Consider the following 12824-nt stretch of genomic DNA (forward strand, 5'->3'; position numbering starts at 1 on the left):
TGGAGCTGGAGGAAACAATAACAACCGGCCAAAACACTCTATATACTACCGTATTCGTTGAATGTGTCGTTAAATTTAACGTTCGCGTGTCTGTACGTCGACTCCGGCTCCTTTTCCAATCCATACTGTGTGTGTCTCGGTTATGACTGACTTTTTTACCGAAGTGCCCTGAATTTGTGTTTTCCGCGAATCCAGCTATTGGACGGAAGGATCTTTCGTTAATGGTAAGTTTTACTATCAATTTCTAATCACTACCCCCTGGAAAGATTTACTTGTGCAAGGTTTGAATGTTGTTTTTTTTTGCAAGGGGTCCCTCTAATTCAATCCGAATTTTTCAGTGTTCATTTATTATTGCAGTTTTAATTTAATTGTTAATTTAGTGTCCCCTTTACACTGCATGGGACAATGCAAATCTGTAAAGTCGTTTAAGCGTTGAAAAATTATGACTAAAATATAAATATATAACATTAGCTCTGCTTAGCATTTTTTTACTTACTAATATTTAAGGATAAAAGTAGATAAACCATATATACAGTTAATACATATTGGTACGTTTGTAAATAATGAGAGTGGGCCTATTTTGAATTTTACCTGGTCTATTCATATTTTACTATTCATTCGTTACACAATCTGTGTTTGTCGTACAGAGAACTATCTATATATTTAGATCAGTTTTTAAATTGTCTTGAGAACTGTAGTCTCCATTAACTGATAAATGTCTGACAGTGCTGCTAACTAACTACTAATATTTAATGATGATTAGGTGTTAAAAGGTCTTCTTCATGTATGTTTACGCCTGTATTTCATCCGTTCCAATTAAAATAAAACGTATTGATTAACCAAGAGGTTGTGGTTTAGTATTCTATGAAGCTAAGGAGATAAAACGGCGTTATCATTTTTAGTTTGCATTCCCAGCCGAGTTTTTAATCATAATCCACAATGAAAATAATTCCAGCCCAGGAAGGAGACTAATGAAAACCGCGACAATTTGTTTGCTGATTGTTTTCTCATTTTTGTTTTGGTCTTTATTTTGTAGGCATTTTCCGTCTGTTTAATGTTTTTAAATGCTTTTACAAAATTTTTGTACGTTTATATTTTCGTCGTCTCAAACTGATATTCGAAGACATTAAACTAGAAAATAAAATCGTTTGATTTCTACTGTGATATTATTTGGCATAACTTAAATCAGTTATTTAAAAAATGCAGATATGAATGTTAATAAATTTCGTTAAATGCGCACCAGAATGTTAAAGCAGCTGTAAATCTAAAAAATATTACAAATTCATAAATGCACATTTTGATTATTTTCTTATTGAAAAATCTTCAGTAATAAAACCTGTTTACATGTAAATATTTTTGGTCCATAGTTATATAAAGCTGTTAACTTTTAGAATATAATTAAATCATGGTAAAGGATGGTAGTAACAAACCATGTATTTTAGTAGGTATATATATATATCCCAAAATAATGTGTGTCTGCATGTGTACAGGGTGTTTCTAAAATAGGGTTCCAAACTTCTGCTGCGTTTATAACTCATTAAAATAAGCCAAAAAGTTCCTATTAACATGTGCCCTAAAACGCACCCTTAGGAAGTTATATGCCCTTAAAAGGGCTCAAACAAAACTGTTTTTTTTCTGTTATTGGCAAAACGGTCGCAAATAAATAGAAAAAAATGTATGGGTCTTACATAACTTTTTACGTTAAATAACATGGGACTCCGTTTTTCGACATGCAAATCATATGCGTCCCAATTAAGTTGGTGAAGGGAGTTTTCGGCCCGTAATTTTTATTTAAATTTTTTTACAATTTTCTCTACAGATTTATAAAATCTTAACAATTTTACGTAAAAAATATTATCTTTGTCCAAATCGATATTTCCAATGGTTTTCAAGTAAATTGAGTTTGAAAATTACTCTGCTCTTTAAGTTGTTAAAAAGGCAAAAAATTACAAAAATCTGTTTACCATGGCAAATAAAAGACTGACGTTGCCACAACGCTTAACAATTTAAGTGATTGATAAACAGTCAATTGAGCTTTGCAGTGTTTAATTAGTAAAAGTGGTGAGTGGAAAATTTAAGTATAAAAAAAACAGTTTTGTTTGAGCCCTTTTAAGGGCATATAACTTCCTAAGGGTGCGTTTTAGGGCACATGTTAATAGGAACTTTTTGGCATATTTTAATGAGTTATAAACGCAGCAGAAGTTTGGAACCCTATTTTAGAAACACCCTGTATGTAACCAACATTTTAAATGTTTAAAGTAAATGCAAAATTGTACAATGCAGCAAAATTTTTTAATGGAAGCAGTACCATTGTTCCCAATCTATCGATCAGTTTAATCAAGCCTAAGACCTTCACCGATTGTTGACCCCTGTTTTCTTCTTAATTTTTCGAGGTATAAAATAGGATTAATAATAAAAATTAGGTACGTAAAGTATGTTAATTTTTCTGCTGATGTTGCGAAAATATTAACCATTAATTTACGGAGATAAACGTCTAGGAAGGATTTCTTAATAGAACCCACTCTATATTTTTACATATTTAGATATAACGTTTCGTCATGACTACAATGATATACTCGATGATATAGGATATAGGGCTTTATGAGTCTATCTCTAAATTAAGAGAAATAAACCAAAACATAATAATGTGTTGGACAATGAAGTAGAGAGGTGGAACAATGCTATCTATATCTATGAATGGTCACTGTTACTTAGTGCCTAGACCAGGGGTCGGCAAGTAATTTTAGGTGGAGTCCGGATACTTTTGAAAATGTTTAACGAGGTCCAGAAAAAACTCATATTCCTTACTAATTTTTTATTTTAATTTGTACTCACAAAATAAAATATGAAATACATTAGATAGGCATATTTATATTAAAAAATCAATGGGAGAAATTCCATTTGCGGGCTCGAGCCAGTTTTTTTAAGTAACCTACTACTACTATCTACAGAAAAATATGTTTTAAATATTTTGAGTAATTATAATTAAAAAAAAAATATTTGGCGGTCCAGTTCTTTACCTTCCGCGGTCCGGATCTGGACCGCGGTTCGCCAATTGCCGATCGCTGGCTTAGACCTTCAACCTTCAAAGATCCGAGCAGGCAGAGAGTAACCTCCATTCCGTTATTTTGCGGACCAGCATATAATTGTAATATTTGAGGGCCTATGTCTACTCAATAGTTATTTCAGAGATTGAGTTATTCATTGTTACATCTCACCTATATTTATTCCATGTCTATAGTTAAGACACCAAAAATAGCGGTAGTCAGTCACACCTACAGCATACTGATGATAATTATTAAGTTGGAAACCGGTATATGTCTGATGGATTATGTTGACGATTGATCCTAGCCTCGATCCTCGATCCTAGTTGTCTACTAGATTAGATATTAGAGTGGTTGTTTCATGTTAATTATCAGTTTAAAAACTTGGTTGTCTAGCGTGATGTGAAAATACATACACAGTAGGGTCACAACGCGCTTGCGATGACGTCACTTGAGCACACGACTGACAAATTATGGCGTATACTGCCTTCAACATCAATCATTTTATTTTGCAGAATAGGTCACGCTTCTTCAAACTTCACACTTGACACAATATTTAGGGTTACGACATGTTTAGACTCTACATACTTAAAGTGACTTTTTAAACATTAATAACTTTGTATATGTGGACATTTCAGGTTTCAACTTAAATTGTCCGTTTGTATATCATTTTTTATAGCTGCTGTGATGTCAATAAAATACTAATTTGATGTGTGAAATTTTGTACCTTCGATAAAAATTGTCCAAGAAGCTGGTACTAATTTATTGACCGGTTTTGGAAATTTTTAGTTACTTCAGTACTATCAATTTCAATTACATTGTGTTATGTTTACATGATGATTTAGGTTACATATAAGTGTTTGTTGTTGGGATTACGTAAGAATGGCACGATTATAACTTTATTAAGGTTTGTGGTTTTCTGTTATCATGACTGAGTTTTGTTCTAAAAATAGGCAGCCTTAAACGTGAAATTGACCAATTTACTGCAACGTAAAAAAGGTGCCGTGAATATAGAAAATTGTAATAATTTTTTGACAAATTTCTTGAACAATTTATTGGATCAAAAACTGATAAATGTAAAACGGGTTTAAGACATGCGAGATCTGTTCATAAAATAACCGAACTTTTTGGGGTTGGCAGCAATGCGTTGCGCATAACCTCGTCTGTAACTACATGTTCTTTGATTGTTGATATTATGGAGTGTATATAGGTACTCCATAGTTGATATATCAATTATATCATTTAGTTTTCGTGATATTGTTATTTGAGTGCAACAGGTTTAAGTGTTAGTGATAATTTTTGATTATATTGCGATTTCCTGGAACAACGCAACGTAAAATTTTGGGTGAAACTAGAGAAAACTTTCACGGAAATGTTTCAAACTTTTCATCAAGCTTACCGAGATGATGCTTTGGGTCGTACGCAATATTACGAATGGTTTTCACGATTTAGAAGTGGTCGTCAGTCAATTAACGATCCTCGACCAGGAAGAACTACGACTTCAACTGCTGACAGGCGTTTTACAACGATTACGTGAAAAAATCCGCAGAGTTGTGACTTAACTATATCAGTTCGTCAATTTTGTGCCAAAAATCAGATTACTGTTCTCCCCCATCCTCCTTATTCACCAGATCTGGCTCCTTGCGATTATATCCTATTTCCAAAATTAAAATCAATGCTGAAAGGACGCCGGTTTCAGATTATTGAAAACATACATCATAGTAAATTCATCTCAGACTTTAAAAGCCATTTCAAATGAAGCTATCCAAGACTGCTTCGTGAAATGAAAACACCGCTGGAAAAAGTGTGTGAATGGGGGAGGGGAGTACTTTGAGGGAGACAAGGACCAATAATGTATAAAATTAATAATAAAGTTTAAAAAAATTAAGTTCGGTTATTTTCTAAATAGACTTCTTACGTTTTTTGGTTTTCCTATCGGTAATGCCTTCGGAATAGGAAGTATGTATGTACTAGAAAAATACAAGGTAATCCAGTAAATTGGCGCCTTGTATGTACTGAATTCATAACATATTTTCTTAGTTTTATGAACAATGCACGTTTGGTAAGAGAATAGCCACTTCATTAAAATGAACAAAGGTACTATTATTATACCATAACTTACGAGAGCTCTTCGGGAGCACTACTAGCAATGTGTGTCATGACATGACAGTGTGTTTTCTTTTGAGGAGAGCCCCCGGCTGGTCAAGAAGACTGCCTTGGAAGGTCGTATATGAACGTGAAAGAATACCTGCCGGTCGGTCCCATGTAAATTAATTTCAATAGGTATAAATTATGTGCGTATGATGAAATATACCGCTGCACGGTCCAAGAACCACGCTGTTAAAAATACCTGGAGGATGGTTGCAACTGCTAGATCTAATTCTATATAGTTATGTTGCTCTTATTGCGGGTACTGGACCAGGGAAATCGTGCAGGAGTATCTGTGTCGTAACCAAAATTATAATTAATTTCTTTTCTACCAGATTAAGTTGGTTTTACGTTAGGGCAAAAAAGTGTCTTTTTGTGACGTTTTGGAAATATGCTCGCTGCAGGATTGAAATGTATGAATATTATTTTGAAAACTTTAACTTTCATTTTGAAAAAGCCACAAATTAGCACTTTTTGCAAAGTTACAGGTCCCAGTATCAGTGTTGCTAAGTATAGAATAGTACATGTTAATGTTAATTTAAACAGTATAACTATGTATACAGCTGCATTAATTTAGGATAAATTCGGTACATCAAAAATGTAAAATTGTTTATTAATTAATGAATTAGTTTATTTATTATTGTGATGTATTATTCAAAATATCTGATTACAAATTAATACAATATTCTTTATTTATTACACCGTATTATTTTCATACTTGGCAAGTAAAATAAAAATACTTAATCAGTTAATATTTTTACTATACAGGGTGTTTGGAAAAGTTGGTACTAAATTTAAGGAGGTGAAAGTAGAGCCAATAATAGTAAAAAAAGTCCCTATAAACATTGGTACTCCGGAGCACCGTTACTGAGATATGGCAGTCCAAAGGGGTAACTTTCTTTCTGATTAACAATAAGATAATGGAATGAAAATTGTAGGTAATAATCATAAGGATCTTTAACTATCATAAGTTTCATCAAAATTAAGATAGTTTTCTAATTACCCTTAACAGAAAATTTTCGATTTTTTGTATTCCTTTGAATTATCAAGCTAATAATATTATTTTTTTAATGAATTAGACTTTTTTGAAGAAAAAATGTCTACTTATTTTCAAATTCTGCGTAGTTTAATCAGAAATAATTATTGTTTAAATAATGTATGCCTGAGAACAGTAACTTTTTTAACATTTTCACATAGTAGGCATCTTACATGGGGACAGTTTCATTGTAATGATACTAATGATTGTCACTTTCGCGTACTATCATTTAAATTCTTCCGTTCCTTAGTTGTGATCTTTGTGCTTGACATTGCTTTTCATTCGATTTTTTTACAACCATGAACCATCATGAGCAGACGCTCTCCTTACACTCGCAGTAGCATTACGGTAAAAAAATCCTAAAATTACTTCGTCTAAATCATGCCTACGCCTCCTTGGACGACCAAATTCACAATATCTTGGATTTAGTTCTCTTGATTCCATCGTTCTTGCATGAATTTTCTCGAACAATCTTGCAGAAGGTTGCCTTCTATCGGGGAAACGTTGCCGATACTTTTTTTGAGCTGTCAGACTATTTCTATTAAAGAAACCATAAATAAAACGCATATCGGCATATTCACTGTAAAAAAAATCGAATGAAATGCAAAGTCAAGCGCAAAACTCACAACTAAGAAAATAAAGAATGTAATAATTTAAATGATAGCACGCAAAAGTGACATCATTAGTATCATTACAATGAAACTGTCACTATGAAAGATGTGAAAATGTTAAAAAAAGTTACTGTTCTAGGCCATACATTATTTAAAAATAATTATTTCTGACTAAACTACGCAGAATATGAAAAAAGAAGACATTTTTTTCTTTAAAAAAGTATATTTCATTAAAAAATAATATTTGCTTGATAATTCAAAGGAATAAAAATAAAATCGAAAAATTTCTGGTAAGGGTAGTTAGCAAACTGTCCTTATTTATAACCGATTTTGATAAAACTTACGATAGTTAAAGACCCTTATGGTACGATTATTACCTACAATTTTCATTCCATTATCTTAATCACAAAGAAAGTTATTTTAAAAAATATCCAAAGGATAAGATCCCTTTGGAGGGCCACATCGCAGTAATGGTGCTCCGAAGGACCAATGTTTATAGGAACTTTTTTTACTATTTTTGGCTCTACTGTCGCCTCCTTAAATTTTGTACGAACTTTTCCAAACACCCTGTATATGCATAAATAAATACAATAAATATTTGTTATACCTAGTTTGCTAATATACTAAACAATTAAAATGATTTACTTTGCAAATTTATAGATATATAAAAGCTTTTTGAAAATACCAATGGAAATTATTTATAGGGTTTATTTAAATCAATGAGTACAAATGCTACCAGATTATTTCAACGCAAAGTTGAAATAAAAAAATATTTTTATAATTGCGAAACCAATTACCCAATTATCTTTAAATTTCGTAGCGCATACAAATTTCTGCAGTGTCGTGCTGTTATCATAACTTCTTTCAAAATAAAAAATGATACGACACTGGTCAAAATTGCGTATAGGTGGGCATTATTATAAAATTGAATTCCTTAAGTATTTTAATTCTGCACTATACTATATTTGACGTGAATCCAGATAAGGTTAATTTACAGCAACACTACATTTTCTTAGAAAAGTTAAGAATTTTTTTACTCTCTGCTATTCATAAATAAAGCACTTTATATTAAGATACGAGTATGTCCAACTATTATATGTATTTTGGACTCATATTTATTTAATACCATTAGTTAACTTGATTTAAACTTACCCTGTATATTTATTATATTTTGTATGTATTTTTACTTATAACAGCAATGTGATAAGTAAAATTAAGCAGCTCTTGAAGTAACCTTCTGACATATGACTTTATTTCACAATCAGAAGGTAATTCTTCTGTTTTTTAATGACGCAAAATACTGAATAAAATAATAGTTTGCGCTATTAGAGTTGTGGATCATTGTCTGTTATAGGTACCGGTTTGTTTTTTTTTTCGGTTGCTTCTCTACCTTTGGGATTCATTCTAAAAATAAGTATGATCAATGTTATAATATTCTTAAAATATAATCTCAACTTTTGCACGCCATCGAGAGCTGATGGATTTTTGTAGCTACAAGTCAAAGTTAATTTGACCTACTACCTTTTATTTTAGTTGTGTTTTTGAATACGAATGCTCATTGACATGCAAAGACAAAATTTGATGGTAACACTCCGTTCCTAGGGTTGTGGTCATTAAAAATGTATACAGGGTGATTCAGGTTTAATGTGGATAACTTCAGGAATCGATAGAACAGGTTAAAATAATGTTCATTCATCATGATATAAACTTGTTTCTTAAATCGCATCGTTTCGGAGATAGAGGGCGTTGAAGTAGGAATTTTTTTCCCTTTTCTTAGCACTAAAAATACTTTTGAAATAATACTTTTAACGATGATTTTGACAAACGTCAGTTTATACAAATCAATGTGAGTTTTGTTTTTCATGGGTGGCATGAAAAGTACAGACAACTTTTTTTTTGTGTGGCTGTGTTACCTCAGAAACAAGACCAAATATCGAAAAAAAACAAGAGACGAAAAAGTTTCAAAATTAATGAGACAAAGGTGGTGTGCAGTTGTTTTATTAAAATTAATTATTTTTTTTTTAAAGTTTTTAAGTAATGTAGGTGGGTACCCCCCCCCCCCTCACACAAAAAGTACACTTCTAAGAGGAGTAGGTGGTTCAAACTTAAGAAGCTCACGTAAGATCATAAGGAGTGTTTGTGTTCCGAAAATCACCCCAATCGGATGAGTGGTTCAAAAGTTAAGAGGGAAAAGGGGGAAAAATTATATTTCAACGCCCTTTATCTCCGAAATGATATGATTTAGGAAATAAGTTTATATCATGAATGAATATTATTTTAATCTGTTCTATCGATTAAACCTGAATCACCCTGTATAATTTGTCACAGGCATTGATACTCATCTTTCCTGCTACTTTAGTCTGTTAACGCCTAGATCTACAAACAGTTTTCACATACAAATGTTTTTAAACAAAACAAAAACAGTTGATCGTAAACAAAACCAAACGTTAATAAAATATTTTTTGTTTGTCCTGAAACAAAAGTAAATCTGTTTGTTTATACCAAAAAAATTATTTATTCGGTTTCTATATTTGAAAGAATATATTTTTCAAGATGGGATATGACATCCTATTTTGTTTTAAACAGTTATTAACAATATAATAAAAAAATATATTTTTTTTGAGAATGATACTGATTTCGAGGGTTTAATTGAAAATATCAGACTATGCAAAATACAAAATTTAGAATTGCAACACTGAATTTACCCATGGGTTTGTGAACAAACTTGTTCACAGTAGATGTTTGCGCGCAAATGTTTGTGTTTAAAACTTTTGTTTTCCATACTAGATTGAAAACAAAAATAAAGATGCATTTCTGTAGATGTTATCACACATATATATATATATATATATATATATATATAGTAATATCTATTTTTTTAATCAAAATTTTACTGTTTTTGAAAATATTTGAATATTTNTATGTATATTTTTATCTGTTTACGAGTGAAAGTATGTAAATCTCAACTAGGCTTTCGATATAATTAATCGATTCTTTCATCATAGGAATAAACGTAACTTTTTCCACAAACACGTGATTCTTTTCTTAAGACGGGCGCATATGCTGTGGTGCAAATGCAAGAACATCGTTTCAACTTTAAAGCTCCTTTTTTTATCGATTAACTTTCGTTAATAGTAAACAACAAGAGGAATCGATGAAATTGTGAAAAATGTGTGTAGCATCAGAAGAATTGTTATGGTTTGTTCAAAAGAAAAAACACTGCATCCCTGCATTTTTCACATCTAATAAATAAATTGACTTCTTGAAATTTGTCGGTGGCTTTTTAGTTTTATCTAATCATTTGTAGAAGTCAGTGGTGTAGTCCCAAAATAATAAAAAATAAATAATATACCACAAATATATTTCAAACAAGGACAGTAAGGGCATTGTAAATAGTGACTTGGTAACTTCGATCTGGAGCGCCCGGTATGAAAATGTTTTATACAGGAAAAATGTGTTATACTAATTCGATTTTAATTTGTTTCAATTGTAGGTTCTTTTATAAACGTATTTTGTTTCGGTAATTAAATGTCTTTTCGTTAGCGGCGTGTTCCTCAATTATTATTTATTTTTTGCTCACTAATTTGTGAATAACTTGATACCAAAAAAAGATAATGAAAATGTAGCTATTTTTATGCTCTTCAAACTAACCTATAAAAAGTTGTATCGTGCAATTTAACTTTTTTAAAACAACGTGAAACAACCTAAACTTGGATAAACAGCGCTAATAAATAAATAAGTAGTAGTAGTAGTAGTAGTAGTAGTAGTAGTAGTAGTAGTAGTAGTAGTAGTATAAATTTATTCACGTAAGCCTAATTACAGGATATGAAACGTCGGACAAACAAGTAGGTAAAAAACATATTAAAATACTATGTTGGGTAAGAAATTGCTTTTGTTTTAAATTTATTTAGATCCATAATTGACTAGGTTTTAATAAACAACACTTTCCTTAGAAATTTCTAACTTACACTATATTCATAAATTTTTGGTGCTGAATACATTTATGGAAAGAAAACTATAGCATTTAAAATTTTTGAGAAAAATCCATAAAAGGAAATCTTTTGAAATAACGCCATCTATAGGTTTTCATATTGAGGTAAATGACATTACCCATTCACCACGAAATAAAGCATGAAAATACCTTTCCAACGAGGTATAACACTATGGGCTTTTGATGAGCCAATCCTTAAAAAATTACATTTTTTTGATGAAAGATTAGGGACTTTCCCCACTTTTTCTGTCGAGACATAGAACAAAAGGTCAATAACAAAAGTTATACGCAATGAATCCGGCTATCCATATTTGTACTATGTAATATACCTGAATAGGAAACGTTTCTGAGAAAAATTCAACTCTGTTTTGATACGTAGATTGCGCCCCCTAGCGGCCGAGCTACGAACTTGAAAACTATTTCCAACGATTTATTATTCAAATTTTTTTTCTCGAAGCTCTAAGGCCTATACTTTTTCTAATATCGTACCACGCCGACCTTAGTAGGACACCCTGTATTGTACAGTGCCTGGAAATAAGTTTAAACATATTTAACAACTGCCTTATGTGAAATTTGTTCCTTAATATAAGTTTTTCCTTATTTGTTTCAATAACGTTAACAAATTTATTTTTATAAAAATCATAGAAACTAACATCCTCTAAAATGTTTTTGTTTTGATGTTTAAATTAAGTCCTACAAAAAATGTCAAAATTATGCAGTTGCGTATGCTCAGAATAATCAGAACCCCCAAAAAAATACAACCAGTAGCACATGGTATTGCTACTAAAATATACTTGTTTTAAATGTTAAGTACCAATTTAAAAGTTGTTAATCATCAATCAAAATTTCAAATTATTATTTTGTATTTCAAAATATATTTGTGAATGTAATAAAAAAATTAAAATTTAATGACCCCTAACTTGTAGGGTAAGCTCAAATTATTTTATATTAAAGAACCCTACACTTACATGAAAGAATTACATTAAATCTTTGCAAGTAAAATATAGTTAGGCTTTTAAACTTATTTCGGACACCTTGTGTTATCGTAAATAAACAACATACTTCAGTAAAATAAACAAAAATATGTTAACACTATTATTTTGATATCGACTAAATCATGACATTCATTAAAAAATAATAATTTTTCTAATCAGCAATCGGAGGTTGTTTCTAATAAAACTTGTTTTACGAAGTCAAAAGCCCCAACACACCTAGAATTCGATTTTATGTTTCTCCACCTAAAGCCTTTCAACATTAATTTTCAAAACATGGTCGTTATGTTCAATTGGGAGCACTGCTTAATACGGTTAAACGCCCTGTATTACTTACAGTGGCTTATTACAAAAAATTGTATCAATTTGAGGGTTTGAGTATCGCAAATATATAACACATAAAATTTCATAAAAAGGATACAAATATATTACCGTATATATTATAAGTATCAAGTGTACCAGATTTCTAATCAGTACCTTATTGTTTTGTCGAAAAGATATTACAAAAAGACTTTTAAAAAATTGAAACTTTAACACCCCGTATTTTGAAAAGAAATATTACATGAATAAAACCCAGATTATATTCTTATGTTATGTTGCGACTTTTTACAACTATTACTAAAAATAATTTTACAGAATTTCATTTTTATTTTCATTTTTAATTTCATTTTTATTTTTTAGTAAACAAGCGCGATTAAACGCTCAACTAATGAAACTAAATAATTAAAGTGGTTTATTGATTGGGGTTAGATGACATATTATGTTTTTAAAAATTAAAAATAATTTTTCCCTGTTCCATTATTTTTAGCCGATTGCACTAACAATCTTGAACGATTCACTTTGTGCCTGTATAAAATAATACAACACGCTTCAGAATTTATACAAATATAACCTTACTCTACCACCGTTTTCGCGCCAGAAAAAGTAAACCGCTTTATCAAACCTACTTAAAAATGGCAACAGCGCATGGTCTGGTAATGTTGATTTACTATGTAAGTTTGT

At 30.9% G+C, this 12824-nt stretch overlaps 1 protein-coding gene across 2 annotated transcripts in view; it reads left to right on the forward strand.

The window, feature by feature from the left end:
• Window positions 1-12824, forward strand: part of LOC108913099 (myosin heavy chain, non-muscle) — a 74207-nt gene continuing 61383 nt past the window's right edge. For both annotated transcript variants that reach the window (XM_018718571.2, XM_018718572.2), the window contains exon 1: window positions 1-224. The gene's annotated coding sequence lies outside the window, so the exon portion shown is untranslated. The remainder of the gene's footprint in view (window positions 225-12824) is intronic.

The sequence above is a fragment of the Anoplophora glabripennis genome, unplaced genomic scaffold (genome assembly GCF_000390285.2).
Source record: "Anoplophora glabripennis isolate ALB-LARVAE unplaced genomic scaffold, Agla_2.0 scaffold542, whole genome shotgun sequence".
Classification (NCBI taxonomy): Eukaryota; Metazoa; Arthropoda; class Insecta; order Coleoptera; family Cerambycidae; genus Anoplophora; species Anoplophora glabripennis.